The 17,866-nt window shown below is 31.3% G+C and overlaps 1 protein-coding gene across 1 annotated transcript in view; it reads right to left on the reverse strand.

The window, feature by feature from the left end:
* Window positions 1–17,866, reverse strand: part of LOC119644805 (protein folded gastrulation) — a 68,157-nt gene that overhangs the window by 35,541 nt on the left and 14,750 nt on the right. The window lies entirely within an intron of this gene.

The following is a 17,866-nucleotide window of genomic DNA, read 5'->3' on the forward strand; positions in this document are numbered from 1 at the left end:
GTATATATATAAATAACGATAACGATAATTATACTTAAAACTTAACATAATCTTTTTATGTCTTTAAATTATTTATTATCAAAAAAAGAGAAATCAAGTTCTCTAAAATTTGTTACACGAAAGCCTTAGTTATTAACGGTATTGCAAATATATTTGTTTTGAGAGTTGTCGGGCAACTGGTTAGAAGACGAACGACAAAGACTTGGTTGTATATTTATCCGAAAAACCATACTGCTGATCGGGAATACGATACGAAAGATAGGAGGGAGTAGTGTTTATGAACATTCCTCTTACAAATGGAGACATCAGATACGGTGGGAAAGACCCACTGGTGATGGGTAGGCGAGCAGTATGGTTTTCTTTACATTAATTGCCATCACGGATGAGACTCTCAGCTATTATCTAATAAGTTAATCTCAGGCTCTTTCGTACAATTGAGATTAGATCAAATTAACTGTACATACATAAATTTCTTTGTGAATTTGTCTATGTACATCAAATTGGCAAATTAATTAACTGCATAAAATGCTTGGTTACATTAATTTTTCTTATTTTCATATATATATTTAAGTTTGAATGGCTTCCTTAAAAAGCGCTTTAACTAAAATATTTATTGCTATTTACATAGAAGTACGAATTGCGTTCCGAAATAAATTATTTATTATTCAATGGCTATAACCATTTTGCCATTTGCAGCGGTATCCCGAGCACGGTAACTGAGCCACCGCTGACTGTAATAAGTCTCTAAAAACCAACCGTAAACGTGGTTTTGTTGTTATAGGTCACCAACCATTTTAATTATAACAGACTGTACGAGAGTGCATTGCAATGCTACGAGAGAGAAATTTTTTTAAATTTTATAGAAAATGTCAAAAAAAATTGTGCATAAAAATATAATTTTTGTAGAAAATAAGCAAATATTAAAATAATATACTTTCGGAAAAATCCCATGTTTACTAGGATGAGTCTGTCTGTCGATTTTCGAATAAATCGAATTATAAAAAATCAAAAACATAATGCACATTCATTTGCACAACTTTACTTGTTAGGATAGCTGACGATTGATAACAAGATTGATAACAATTCGCAAAACATTTCCGAGGTGCAAAGAGATTGGGATGAAAATGTCCCAATACAGTAAAGTGTAATGGCAGCTCTTGTTTATGAGCAAGGTGTTAGCGTGAGGCAAAATCAGTGGAGTCAAGAGAGATGAATTGTAAGTTAATCTGAATTGAGCACTAAAATAAATACAAATGAAATAATAATAAAAATGTAAATAAATCCCCAAAGCATTGTAAACAACACCAAGGTTAACCTAAAAATCACAATTGGATTAGAACTGGATTTCAAAAGGAGTTCAAGAGAAAGATAAAATCGCCAAAGGCCAGTTTACTCCAACTTTTGACGCTACGTCTGGTGTTTTTTTTTTTTTTTTTTTCTGCAAGCCTGTTATAGGAGCAAGATTCTCATTCTAGAGTTTCGCTCTCCATTTTGCTTCGAAATACTGAATTTGAGAGAGGAAATGAAAAAATCGCTGCCGCCTAGCAAAGCCAATCACTAATTTCATGACAGATGCCAGAATGCGGCTGCATACAATGTCATATATATATTTATGTTATTAGAGAAATTTTTTGTAAATATATAGACAATTAAAAGTCAATCAAATGCTTTGACATTAAAATTAAAAAAAAAAAAAAAAATTAAGTAAAAAAATTCAGAAAGTGAAGTTAATCGATTTGGCAAAAGAAGCATACATATATATAATAATATATAATGTATACAGGTATATATATATATATATATATATATATAGATAGATAGGTCTTCAATGAGCAATTCTAGGCTTTTCGAACGACACGACAAAGTTCTTTTCAGTAACGTGTGATGGAAAATAACAATAAATAACGGATTACATCAATACTTACTTACTGTGTAGTCAAAAACAAAAACATAAAATGAAACAAAAAATTTTTTAAAGTTCAACAGCAGACATTTGGATAAATTTGTGTTTTTATTCAAGATTTTCGTTTTTCGTCTTCGTTTGCTGCCTTCAATTATTCAAAACACATTATCTTACTTTCGATTGTTGAACAAATTGACTTTTGTTCTTTAAAATGTTTTAACAAATTTAATTATTATTATTATTTAGTTTATTATAATAATAATGATCGTGATGGTCATGATGATGATGATGATAATGATGATATTATTATTATTTGACTTCTATACATAATATATATATATATATATCTATATTATTATTGAGCAAAAGTGCAGCATAAGGCTTTAAGCAATGGGTTGTCAAAAGTTGATAGGCAGAGAACAGAAAACATACCAAAGCATTAACATATTTGGCTTATTTATCTATTGTTTTCCTTTTTTTTCTTGTCCTTTTTGCATTTTACAAAAATCTTTCATTCCTTGATTGGATACAAGTTTTATTAGAAAATTATTTGTATATGTATATGTAGCATGTAATATGTTTGTATAATATTTATTTATGTAGATATATATATATATATATATATATATATATATAATAAACGTATCGATATACTTTAGTAAAGTGCTTAAAACAGGTGCGGATGACACTTGACTGAATATTGTGAGCATTTGCTGGGACAAGCTAGTGAATATATTGTCAATATAATAAATGTAAATGTTTCAAGTAAACAATTTTGGGTATTTTGAAATTTATTATATTGCTTATCATATATTTTATAGATGGCGTAGCGGAATGGTTGGCTGCTTTCAAATCGTCCCGTCACACATATATGTATTTTAATTTGGACCATTCTAAGGTTAATAGAAGATATCGAAGAAGAAATAAATTTATGCCATTGTTTTTTTCGAAAGTATTATAATTTAATTTTTGATAAAAACTTTATTATTGATAACAAAGAATGCAATCTGCTTCATAGTAAAGGTTTGTAAAGGTTTGATAAAGAAAATAATTCTTATTTTTCAATTATTATTATTATTATTATTATTATTAGAATTTATTTATACAAAAAACTAAATTCTAAGGACAAAAAAGTAGAATGAACATTAGCAACTTCTCCTGTTTCTAGAAAGTTGTATAAGATGTTTAATATGTCTCGCTTTAATAAAGTTTAGTGATATGTTTATGTTTGCCAGATACTTTCAAGAAGTCCATCGAGTTAGATGTTCCGAGAACGAGTCTTTGAATATTAGAAAGGTTTCGTCATTCACGAAATATATATTTAATCTTGGCATTTTGTCCACAATCGCAAATTGGAGGAGTAGGATTCAAGGATTCAAGGATTCGTTGCTGCTTTGCAATGAAATGATCAGGTCAAATACTGCAAATATTTCGATCTTGACTTTCTCCACGTTGATTGCGTACACGAGGATAGAACGAAGTTAGGATTAATGTGCGAGTACTTTTCACTTTGTTTTTTTTTTTTTTATTTTTCATAATTTCGTTTTTCATATATTTTTGTATGTATCACACCTTTGAAAGTCAAACTTTTCCATTATCCTATCTATAACTAAAAATTCCGAAGCTAAAGATCTCGCTGGAAGATCATTTCGTTCGTTTCCTAAAAGGCCAATATAACTTGGTCGCCCAAAAATTTATATTGAACAAGCTTTGCGATCTCTCAGGCAACGAACCACAAATCAATTGTCCCGAAGCTAATAACATTTTTTTTAATTGCTTTTTAAACCGCAACAAAAAAAAAAAAAAAAAAAATTGAAATTGAAATTGAAATTGATATTGACGTTAAATTACACAGACAGCTTTTGTAGTAGAACCACTTATCAGGTGTATAAGCGATAGAACTAAGCAAATATGAATTACAATTATAGTATTTTAAGGTCGTACTTAAATGATCACTATACCGTGAGCTTATTTTAATTCACTAATTTCTGGTAATTTGCTTAGCGAATCAAGCGATTTCAAGGGTGGCGGCATTCTCTTGGATTTGCCGAACGGGCTTTGGGTTCCAAGCTACACAATTCTGGGTTTTATTCACTTTATCTCTAAAAATTGTTTACCTAATTCAAAATCATTCAAAATCATGTATAAATATATATATATATATATATATATATAAGCAAAGTATGCTTGACGTAACAATGAAAAGAATTTAATTTAATAAAAACGCACTTACGAGTGCTTGAAAAGGCTTTACAAGCCCTCTGTCACATATAGATGCCAGATCTACTGGCAAACTATCCAAACTGCTTTATTAAGTAAAATATAAAGCTAGCTCTGCGATGACTATTCCCGCATATCGCAAATAGACGATCTATACTTGCTATGCTATGAATTATATTTTTGCATATTTTAGCTCTTTCTATGGGTAGCTAAAAGCCTTTCCATCAAACCATTAAAGCAAATTATTGTTCCAAAAATTTAGTTCTCTATCTAACTGTAAGCCTTAAGTTTGCAGGGAAAGTGTATTGCGAACCGAATGGACTCATGCCGCTTGAGGACATAGATCTGTGATTCGATACGTAATAACAAAAATTATATTCTGCAGCCTTGGTAGGTGGTTGGTAAACAAAATCATGTTTTCTATATATATATATATATTAATATAACTGCGAATAAAGACAATAATTTCTTCCCATACTCGGCTGTTTATAATAAATAAAGAGGTGCATTGTATAATATCTGCAAATTCATTTTTGTTTTACAACTTTGTTAATTATCTGTCTGCTTGCTGCCTGCCTGCCTTGCCTCATTTATTCCCTCTAGTATACTTTTGTTATCAAAACGATTTCATTAATATAAATAAAATAAGAGTCACAATACAAACAGCAATTTATTTTCATTGAGAATACAACTAATACCATTACCAATGACATAAACACGCATACGCAGGGAACAACAATAACAATCTAGCTATAATATACAAAAAAAAAAAAAGAAAAAAAAAAAAGAAGAAAAAAGTCAACCATTGACTATTTATGATACTGGAAGAGTATTAAACGGAGATTACAGATAAACAATTCGAGTGCATGCGTATATATTGAAGCAAATATCATCATATCGATATGCTCATGCATATATATATATGTGTGTGTGTGTGTGTGTGTGCATTATTGAAAAAGCAATAGAGAGCAAGGGTAAGCGCAAAATGTAAAAAGAAAACAAGAAAAAATATTTTCATGTCATAATACTCTTCATAATTGCCATGATCTGAAATAGATCATTATCTATGGAAAAGCTAAAAATGAATAAAGGGCGTGTAACACATATTTTTGTAATTGTTACAGCAACACTTAAACCTTCAAATTAATAACTATTCCCCAAGTTGGTATAATTCTTCCTTTTTTTTTTTATGTCAAGCGGGAGCTATTGCCCAGATTTTCTTCGTGAGTGTTTGTAAAAAGGTCCAAAAATCAGTGGAAGTGAAATGAAAGATAAATAATTAACCCGTTATTTGTTCTGACATAAGAGCGGTTACGTTCAGTTAAGTGCATATATATACAGATTCGTATTTTTATACCTATTGATATACATATTCATACACATATTCATATTCACATGCATATATTCACAGTCATATTCATATATACATATATATACATATTCACAGTCGTATTCGCATATTCACATTCATACACAAATTCATAACCATACCTATCTCCTTATGTCATATCTCTATGCTTATTTATATTCATATTCATACTCATACTCATAAACATATTCATATTCATACATATATATTCATATTCATAGCCATAATGATACTCACATTCAGATTCATAACCATATTCATATTCATATTCATTGTTCATAATCACATTCATATTACAATTCATATTTGTATTCATTTTTGTATTCATGGCCGTATTCGTATTCACATCCGCATTGACATAACATAGATTAACAATTGCATTCATATTCTTGCTTAAAAGAAGCAGACAAGGAGACGTACTCGAAAGAAATTTCACGAATAAATATTCATTTTATAAGTTGTGGATAACCTTATGTTCATCGATTGAAATTATTTCTGTATCGAACCCTTAAACACCCAAGGCTAATACTGGTATCAACATTTAGATCAATGCTAACTGGGCTTATCAATAATTTTTTTTTTGAATAGGTGCAATCACGTGCATACTCAATTTTCATGCGTGAACGAACGAAAACTGAGAGAATATTTTCCAAATCTTATTATCTTAAATGTACGATCGCTTGAGATTCATCAAGAGGGGTTCTGTCCATGTTTAAACAGACTTTGAATCTTCTAATGATCAAGAGTTTACGTCTTATGGCCATTTTTAAGTGAGACCAGCAGAATGACAGAATTAACTTTTATCCCTCATCACAGACTAGAGAGCAAACCCAGATCGTTTTTGATGTGCGCTTATTCTTATTCCTCATTATCCAAACACAGTACTACAATTTTCAGTATCTCCGCTCTTGTCACTCTTCTTTTTTTCGCTCTAATATATTTTAGATAAATGGAAATGGAAAACTATGAAAAGTGAAAATTTGTGGCGATTTTTCACGAAAGCGTCATTCAAGCTGCTTGAGGTTGTGCAAATTTAATTGTATTAGGAAAACATTTTCTCCTTCAATTCTATACAAGTGCAGAGTCTTCTCGAATAGGGTAATCTCTATCAAATCGAACACTTAATCGACGTCGGCACAGCATTTGCCGAATTCACACATCGCGATACAATCTCAATTTTGTCCGATTAACTATTTCGAGTTTTTCATGCAATCAGGCATTGCCGTATTATGGTCGTATAAATGAACTTGTTCAGTCATCCCGCTTGAAACGCCCATCAAAATTCAATAGAACCTTGATTGACGAAAATTTGCGTTTAAAGCGAACATAACAAAAAAAAAAAAAAAAAAAAAAAAAAAAAATGCATTTATCCGTTTATTAACTAATGCGAAATCTTTGAATCGCAAAACTGGCAAATGACATAGAGAGCCGAAATCTGTCACATCTATTTTCTGTTGACATCCACCGATGCAATAAAGAACAAAAAGAAGCAATAAAGCTTCAAAACATGCCCGCAATAGTCGAACAGTAAAACAAACTAAAGCGAATTTTTCAATAAAGACTTTAAAGCCGCCTGCAATAGACGAACAATGAATGAGGTTATTGACACGTCTATGATTGACAACGATTTGCCTGCGCGTAAAAACCGTATATAATACGTCTGCTAATTAATATCGTATTTTCAAAGCGATTTTGTTGTTTTCCTTAATAACACCACATTACCACATATATGACAATGTGCCTTGCATTGAATTCTCCGGCTAATCATTTGGTTATTTTTACAACGCAAAGTATAGCGTGGCCCATAATTTACGCAAGATTGGAATTTTCCGTCATTTGTGTGGTAAACTGTTGGCAACTCAAAAAAAAATAAATAAATAAACAAACAAACAAACAAACTGGAATATTATACGAGAGAGCAACACGTTTTCATTCTTGAACCATATTTCAATATGATAATGAAAGTTTCGCGGACACAGTTCGCAAATCGATGCTGTGCGTTTCGAGCAAATTCACTTTAAGCGATCAAGCGATCATTATCACTTTGATAGGTTCGTTCGTTCCGACCTGATTTACCCGATCCGCCTTTTCACGCATAAAAAAAAAAAAAAAAAAAAAAAAAAAAATAAACGAACTTCGTTTTCTATTTCATTCAAGTCTGTAAGTAAGATCTGAGAGACCCTTTCTTTACAATTTACAAAAAAATTCAAATTCTTTTTACGGTAAAGATACGAATGAGACGATCGAAAATGATTGAGAAAAAAAGTTTCCACTCGCTCGTCGATATTATTCATCACAACAAAAAAAAAGAAAGAAATTCCTAATAATATTTCCACTGCACTTAACGTATTTGGGTCATTTACACTGTTAGTCACTGTACGCATTTAATTGGTTACCTATAAGTTTTTTGTATTTCCTTTGGCAAATTAATCAATTATGTTATTTTTAGGTTTATTTGTTTTCTTTTTTTCCGTTCTTTTTCTTTTTCTGTTTTTTTTTTTTTTTTTTTTCATTATTATTATTATTTTTTATTCAAGTTTTATTACTATAATTTCCTCTTGGAATCTTTTTTTTTTTTTTCTTGCAAAATTTTCCTCTTTTTATATTATTTTGTGTTTTGTGTTTGCAATAAAGAAGCAAAGATGTTTGCATCGATACTTGCGCTCAGCAATTCAATTGTGAATTTCTTGTATTTAATCAAATTGTGCTTTAATAAATTTTCTTATTGGCGTCGTCTGGATTTAGTTGATTGGTTGTGTGCTTCCCGTAACTAAGAAAAAAAGAAGAAGAAGAAGAAGAAACTAACACAAACAAGAAAACTATATTCGCTTTAGGTCGACTCAGAGGTACCCCAAGTATTTATGTATACATCGATCCCTTAATATATGTCTTTATTCGTTAGAGATTTGTTACAACGAATCCGATGTTATTTTACATATATATACTGAAAAAGTCATCTATTGCAAGGTGCGCAAGTTTTTAATTTTTTTTTTTTTTTCAAAATATTTTACATATATATTGCGCTTGATTTTAAAATCAAGATATTAAACTAGACTAAGGGGGAAGTGCAATTAATTTCTGGATTTTATCTCAACTGTTGTGGTCATAGAAAATGTAAAATCAAGCCGCACACACACACACACACACACACACACAAGCAAACTGAAATTGATCAAATATATAATTAATTTTGTAGAATATCTTATGCGCAGTTGTGACTGTTGCAAACGGAAAGACAAATCTGGTCTATCCCGTACTTTAGTGATCCTGTTGAGTTGTTCTCTCTCAAACATATTTTACGGAATTTCTGCGGTTGCCGACAGCGAGTTTAAGATAATAAAGTATTTGCCAAAGGCGTAGAAGGATCAGTGAAGAGTACGCATCCAAGAATTGTCAAAGATTATATTGATCTTCTGCTCTAATTCGTTATAGGCTTTGGGATTGCATTGCACTAGAGTTCGTAGCATTTATTTGAAAGTTTAAGTTTCTCGTATCATCATCACGTCTCATCCAAAGGATCGAAATTCTAAAAAATATATGTTTTTTTTTTTTTTGTAATTCTTCGAAACGCTTTAGCCTTGGTTGTGGTTTGCTTTAGTAGACATGTTTTAACCCGAAAAAAAACTAAATACAGTATAATGAAATAAAATAATAAAAATTTTATTAAAACCCGGAAAAAAACGTAAGTGAATAAGGAATTTATCGAGTTCGAGGAGAGAAAAGTGAAGTTAAATTCTGCAAAAATCATATTCATCGAGATGGTGGGAAAAGCAATAGATCTCAGCTAGATGTCAGGGGGAAAACATGCATCGTTAGTTAAAGAGGTCGCGGTGAATCAGAGCATGGTTAGTAAAAAAAGCTTCACAGTTATTGAGAGGATGAATACCTCAAAATTCATCGCAAGGCGTATGTCATTTATGTACTGAATTTTGATCCTTTTGAATTATTTTTATATTTAAGTTATTAAGGCAATCTCATCTTGCATTTTGTGCCGCTTTTTTTCTAACGCCCAAGAGTCCAATTGTAACTCTTCTTTATATGTGCTACTCATCCCTTAGCGGTGTTAAATATCTTTTCCAATTTTAGTTGAAAATTCTCCTAACAAACACGATAAATAATAAATCTATGATTTCCTTAAGATATTTGGTGGAACCTATGATTTGATCTGGCCTTAGAAAGTCATATTTAAGCTTTAGGGAACATTGGTGCGGCCAATGATGTTTGTAAAGTTTTTTCTTCATATATATATATATATATATATATATATTTTTTTTTAATACGGCTGCAAAAACATAGTCTTACTACTAGTCATGTTAAAAATATTGTTGCTTTGACAGCTGGCAATGCGGAGAGTCTATTTACATTGTCTATGGTCTTCAAAGAAGCAGATATCTTTTTATCCCATTCCTAGTTTATTTAATTGGTCGACTAATGTAAAGCAATGAAATATGAGCAGAAGAGTCTGTCGAAAGCATATTTATCAAAAGATAACAGCATTAAGTGCCGTCTAATGGCGAGTCCTGGGCGTTTTAATTTTATATAATATTGAAATAAATGTTATAGAGAAAAAACTTAAAAAAACTTATTATAATATGCAAAACTAATTATGTGTACACACAATTGTGCACGCATGTAAAGGCATATGCTTGCATATGTGTTTTTATCTATCTAGAAAAAAAAAATAAAAATAAAAAAAAAAAAATAGAAATTAATCAGCAAATACAGCAATAAACAGACAGATATTATCGATAACAATTTAAAAAAACAAATAAAAATAAAAAAAGAACAACAAAAATGCTCATCTAAAATAATTCAATATGTCATACGGTTAGTAATACTACGTCTGTTGTTAATTAATCGAACATACAAATATATATATATATATATATATATATATATATACATGTATGCATATATAAATTTGCATAATTGTGAATATATGTAATTTGTAGATGAGGCGCATTATAATGAAATGGTGTGGTACAATGTGTGAGCAAGATGAGATGAAATGTTTAAATTTTTAGTAAAATGCAGAAAGCCAAGCTAAGCTCTCTTATTTTATTTTGGGTTTTTCATGCAATTCTACAATAATTAACGTTCATTAACAGCTTTTTGAAAAATGCTTTTTCTAAAACCAACAAAAAGTTTGGTTTTTATTCGAAACCACAAAATTAGCATAGCAAGTTTTTTTTTTCCTCCTTTTTTTTTTTTTAAATTTATTTTTGAAAATTTAATGCAATTATGTCAGTATTGCATAATTGAAAAGAAGCAAGAAAGTTATATTCGCCTTTGGGTATAAATCTTTTGTATCCAACTATCGAACTACTCAGCTAAACTAATCAAGTAAAATGTTTTATTAATTGTTAGTTACGAGTGTGTTTGCTGGTCAATTGCAAATTTTGCATACCGATCTTTCAAAGTGTCAAATTTAATAAAATAATGCATAATCGACGTCAAGTTAGTTTTTGAATTCCTTGTAGCTGGAGACAATACAGTGATGCTATAAAATTCTCTTCTGATTTTTTTTTTTTTTTTTTCTTTGCCTTACACTATTTGTGGTACAAGGCTATATTAAGTTAGTGTGGATGTGAATGCAACACGTAGAAGGACTTGAGGTGACCCCGTCTTTTATTATACCGCACGATTCAATATTACTTTCTAATATCATTTCAGCATGTCTGTCCGTCTGTCCGTCTGTCCGTCTGTCCTTTCTATGCTCTATGGAGCATAATTTTTGTGATTGCAAATTTTTTTTTTTTTTTGGGTACTTAAAGATAGACTGTGACCCACTATAGTGCATTTAGTTACATGTAATGAAGAAAAAAAAAAAAAAAACAGCTTAAAAAGATTCAATTGCCACAAGCTTTTAACTTCTTTTATATTTTTGAAATCAAATAACAATCTCTCCCTTATTTAAGGAGCAGTTATATGATAATATTTTACACTTCAGACTAAAATTAATCGTTGGTAAAATTAATTCTTTCTTCGGCGTAGAATTCGCTTGTTGATAAAATTTGCCAAAGGCATCCAACTGCGCCCGTGATTGAAGATGCCTGTGAAGCTATTCGCAGATAAATCAAGAGTGGCGTATATTTTTATTAGGATATTCTTACACAGTAACCTATGTAATAAACATTTGCACTCAAAAAGGTTTCTCTCGCTCATGACCCGAAAAATGATTGTAACGGTAATATGATTGCAAGGAATTGCGTTACATAACATATTGTGCTTCAAATCCGAAAAAAAAGACTTAATCAATGCTATAATTCTTCGAAAATGAGCCTAACGGAATAAAGGTTCAAGATGCACCAGTTGTTAGCAAAAAAAAAAAAAGAAAAAGAATTAATAAATAATTGTTTCGTTTTTCTTTAAAGATGTGTCCACCCTACGTAACACTTCCTAAATCACTAATTATTTGCAAATTATCATTAATGCAGCAAAAGGCCAAGGCAGGCAATGCTCTAACTCTATGATAACGCAATGGAGCAGAGAGGGCAACTGCAACAAACGCACTCTTGCAAACGATGAATGTGACAGTGTTGGACAGTGTCGCTATAGGTCGAGCTTAGCAAATTTTTAATTTCTCCTATTTCGGAGAATCAATGATAAAGCGTATCGCAGAGGAGGCAGTCGAAGAGTATAAAAGTATCGATCTCTGACGGACGAATGGACAGACGTGCCTAGACCCATTCAAAATTTGATGTCAATCAAGAGAGGCACCTATTTGAGAGGGTTGTGGAATAAGTTTTGGCTAAAATAAATATATACGCCTCCCCAAGCTTTGGGGATGATGTAAAAATGTACGAAATACAAGACGCATTGGATGAACCAGATCTTTGAGTTATCGAAATCAAAAGTGCGGCAGTAAAACTTTGTACGATATTTGTTTACCACTCTTCTCAGACTAAAGTCAACTAAATGGATTTCTGATCGCATCTACGGTGAAGAAGAAAAAATTGAAATTCTTTTCATTTTCTTCGGTAACGAGTTCGATGTCCTTTCTTTCGAGTTTTAATCTTGATTTGACATTTTTTTTTTTTTTTTGTTTTTTTTCGATAGTTTACCAATACATACGTTTATACGTCAGATGCTTTCAACTACATCTCAGAAATGGTGTAAAACACGATTTCAAACATCGTATAATAATTAAGTTTCTCTGCTTCTTTGTTTCTTTTTTTTTTTTTTTTTTTTTAATGATAAACAGTCTTGTTTTTATTTAGTAATCAAACCATCAACTCCAAGTCGAATATAAACCTTGCTTTTACATTTTCATTTATGTACAAAGTTATAGTCGATTCCTCTGTGTGAGATTCTTAACTTTCCCAACTCTTCTTCACTCTTCTTGTCTCTTCATAAATCTAGTGTGAAATTTTATCGTGGGAATGTTTTTTTTTTTTTTTTTTTTTTTTTTTTTTTTTAAAAAAAAAAAACATCAACAATGGTGTTAAGTTGTGTCATAGCCAACGGAATTTTTCAACTAAGAGGAATCTATAAAAAACATTAAAAAAAAAGAAAAAAAAAAAGTTCACTCATCGCTGTAGTAACTTTCAGATGTCAGCGAATTTTGTATGAAAAAGCAATTTTTTTGCTTTATGCTTTAATTGAAGACGCGAAAAAAAAAGTACTGGACGATTAGTTGGAAGAAGTGCATTAGAGCTGACATAATTTTTCTTCCATAAATATTTATGTTTCTATTTATAAATAAAGATATATATGTTTATACATATATACATATGAGTATGTGTTAGTACCTGAATGTTTACATAATACGTAATCGTGGTGATCTTAACAAACAGCAATGTTATATGAATTGAATAAAACTACACACATGTTTGTTTATTATTATATCTGCACATACGATGTCTATGCCGAAAAAGTGAAAAAAATCGATCTCTATTTGCTGATGACTTATAACCATCGCCATCTGACGAATAAACGAATGTGAATTTTTTTTTTTTAATTTCTGCCTTAAATTCTTTATGATCTTCATCTTCATTTGCAGAGCCCCTTAGTCCAGGCCCTTATTGTGAAACTGATCAAATTTCGATCTCTAAACACTCCAAGCTGTCTGACAAACAGCTACTTACTACTTATATACACTATATATATACATAATATTCTATATAACATATAATATATATTTATATAGATATAGAATTTATAGTGAAGAGAAAATTGACGAACAAAATCCATTCACTCCACTCACATTCACATACCATTCACGCTGCTCGGATATTAATAGTAATCTCGTTCCACAGTTATATCCAACCAAGGTTGAGAATATCAATATCAAATCATTTGCGACAACTCACTTTGCTCACACTATCACAAATAGATACTTACGAAGCGAATACGTCCAATTTCTCATTGTGGGCAGAATCTTACGATTAAACATTTACTCGGTGATGAATAAGAAACCTTCCGAAATTCAAAGACTCGTATTCGGACATCTTGAAAGTACGTAGGCAATATGTGTAAACTATTAATAAAATGTGGATGTTTTTTAAGATGACCAGAATAATCGGAATCTACTCTCCCAGTGCTTGCTTATCCTACCTTAGCTCTAGAATTGATTTCTTTTAGTCCTCTCTTAAATATTTCATTTTTATATTATACGTTGAAATGAGGAAATTCTCGATCGGTTCTTCTTAAAAACCAAATGGCTGATGAATTTAAGAAAGTAATTGCGAAGATTTGTTTTTATATTCCGACTTCATATTTACAGATCTTGTTCTGAACACACGTGATGTACGAGGTGCGTTCAAACGAAAAGGTGACTTTTTTTGTCTGTTTTATCCCCTTCGAAGTTATCCCCCTTAGATATAATGTACTTATGTCAGTGCTTTGTAAAATCTCCGAACCACTTCTGATATGGACTTCAAAGTATGACATTGAGCTCGAAAGAAAGTGAAGCGATCAAAACCCCTTTCTTTCATGTGCTTACTCACTTTTGGGAGCGACAAAAAATCGCTTGGGACTAAGTTCGGTGTTATTATTGGCCAATAAATCACGAACAAGCAGTGAACTGCCGCATTATCGTTGTGCACTGGCCATGACTGGCTTTTCCACAACTTCCGATGCCGATATGCTCAGCAACTTCGCCAAAAGTGATTCGCGGACTCTTCATAACAAATTTTTTCATTGCTTCAATGTTCTCATCGGTTGTCGACGTCCTGGACGTGTACCGTTGTTAACATCTTCTCGGACTTCTGTGAAGTGTTTCAAAATAGTACTCAAAGCACGCAAAGTAGACTCGCCAAATGTCAATGTCAAATAGAGCAAAGGTTAGTACAAACTCTTACGCAAAGCAAGCGGAAACGTCGTCTAACCTTAACATCTGTCAAAAGCAAACTAAAAATGCAGAATACCTGATATTATCAACCTATGTCGAGGACATGTGTACCAACATAACAAAAATTAAGCGCTTAGGCCATGAAATTGGAAAAGTCACCTTTTGTTAGAACATACCTCGTATATAAATAATAAGTATAAAATTAAGGTGGACTAAGCTTAAAACAGAGCAAAAGTTAATTTTAAATTTTTCGATGCATTAAGATGCATAAACACATTTATAAAATTGTACATAGGCTTCACATATTGTTGGTTCTATGGCAGATTTGTTGTAGAATTTTGAACGCCATAGTAGTATCTCTTAATTTTTCAATTTACGCTTATCGGCATCGATACATTGAGCATATTCGATAAACGTAATCTTTTCTTTCCGTATAACTATCCGGTGTGTTTCGTCTACGTCCGGTGCTTACCGTCTTTGGTTTATCAACTTGAGTATATATATTAAATTTGTCTTAAACTTTGCAACATTTAATGAGTAAGCAATGAGTAAAAATTGTTTACGTCATTGTCGTATATGTTACATATGTTATTATAAATTTAATATAAACACTTTGTGTAGAATAGAAGAAATAGCAATAATTGCGTCGCGGTAAGTTAACAAGTGGTTTTTCAAACATTACCAGTTTGTTTTTTTTTTTTTTTTTTTTTTTTTTAAGTTTAGCTTTCACATATAATATAGGGTTTCTTCTTAGGTATACCCTTCATTGTGTTTACGTACGTGTTTGTGTTCGCTGATCCAATCAGTCATCCAATCTTTGCGTCTGGGTTTTTCTATAAGCCGCTTTACTTACTTTGTTTTTCTATATATACTAATAGGGACAGAGATAGAGAGAAAGAGAGAAAGAGAGAAGAACGACTAAATGAAATATGAAAGAATCGTTGGGAATTCATGTAAGCAAGCACAGCTTTCACGTACTGTGATTGGTTTGGCTGGAGGCAGACAACAAGTGCTGCAAATAAATTGTCAGTTTTAGCGAATACAGATCGTCATTATTATCATTTGCCTTAGAAAGCATGAAAGCATGTGTGTGCACATACTTTGAAGGATTTATTTTAATTTTGCTTTATTTTTATGCTCACGCTTTAATTGGATTTATTTAAAAAAGTTTACACATACACTTGTTAGGCGCCTTCAGAGTATATAGAAAATTCCCTTTCTTTTATTTACCGAATAGTAACACAATTCACGCTTTCTATCACATTGAATAGAAATTTTGGTTAGATCTCTGACTATTTACCTTTGCATGCTTCTTGTACACGTAATTCATGTATCCAGAGACTTGGAAGAGAGCAAAAAGAGAGAAATTTTTATTTTTAAAATAACTTAATGTGAAATAGAGCGGAAGAGAAGCTTTTACGAGCTATGCCGGCATATGCATGACGACGATCAAGGCTTAGAGCGAAGGAGGACATCAAAATCAGTATATTATGTTCCTTTCGATAGCTCAATAAGAAATTGAAGAAGAATTTTACTACGTGGATGATCCATTATAAAGGCAACGCGAATTTCGATTATTGTCAACACTTTGCACTCCTATGTCGATTATACGGTGACCTAGAGTCGTCATTGTACTATCATTACAACAAATCATTAATTAAGCAATTAGGAATAGGAGTGCAAAGGGTTAATGGATTAATTTTCGAATTTTTCTTGTCTCTATTGTCCACCTTGAGAGTCATATATTTTGCCGCAACAATTAAATAGTTTTTCGGTTTTATCTTATATGCCAAAGCTGGACTAGGCCTAGGATTTCGTGCCTACGACCTATTCCGATAGAATAGATAAGTAGATAGAATTTCAGGGGCGCCAAACATTTTCCTCTCTGAACGGCCGAAGAGAGAATGCCTTGATATCTTTCACATCACATATGCAATATTATATAACAATAAACGTTTAAATGGGAATTTTGGTTTTTTTTTTTTTTTTTTTGGTTTTTGATTTGTGCTTATTTCATATATAAAAGAATGGCGTTTTAAACATTTGAAGTTATGCTATTTTGCTTACGATCCATTATGATGAGGCAATATTCGATTCAATTCGATATTTTAATTTACCTTAATGCGGAAATAACAATTCATTAAGAAACGTAACGGAAATTAATTTAATATTGACTTATAAACGCGTTCAGCCTACACTCCATTCCAGTGGACCGCGCTCAAATGCATGCTTGCAATTAAATATTCTAATAAATATTTACCTAATTGCTGGCACTCATTATGCACAATCAAACACAGTGCACTTATGTATGCATATATATATATATATATATATATATATATATATATATATATGCATATGTATATATACATATCTATGTATAAGTGCATACATGCATTGTAGTAAGTGCGTATACGTTCATTTGTTCACCTACCCACCTACCCGCAACAGTATGTGAAGTGCTAGAATAAAGAAGTGATTCTTTTTCGGAATTGAATACAATTAAGAATTAATTAAGCACGCAACCGACTATAACCGCAACAACAACAACAACAACAACAGCAATAATAATAATAACATTTTACCATTAGAATGAAACGCAACTACAAACACATCAGAAATACCATAAGTCAACAATACCACAATAATCTAACATTGATGTCTGACATAGAACGCAACGGGGCAAAAATGTTAAATCAAATGAAATGAAATCACAACGTTTTCTAATAGATCAGCTCTGAGTGCATATGCATGTATAAGTATATTTTTAAATGAACCCAGCTTACTATATATATACATATATATATATATACATATATATATATATATATATATATATATTTCTGTATGAAATTTACGTATACATGCGTATATAAATATGATGCGGACATAGGAAACATGACCACGAGAAAAATATGGAAACGCTCGCCTGTATATATGTGAACAACATACAAAGCACTCTTTTTTATAACTTATCAAGGCAAAGTAAATAAAATAAATCATTTCGTTTTTAACACATTGTATCCCTATTAAGGCGTTTCGGTCTCGCCCATGTCCGTCCATTCACAAAAATATCAGATAT

Source organism: Glossina fuscipes, unplaced genomic scaffold (genome assembly GCF_014805625.2).
Source record: "Glossina fuscipes isolate IAEA_lab_2018 unplaced genomic scaffold, Yale_Gfus_2 0, whole genome shotgun sequence".
NCBI lineage: Eukaryota > Metazoa > Arthropoda > Insecta > Diptera > Glossinidae > Glossina > Glossina fuscipes.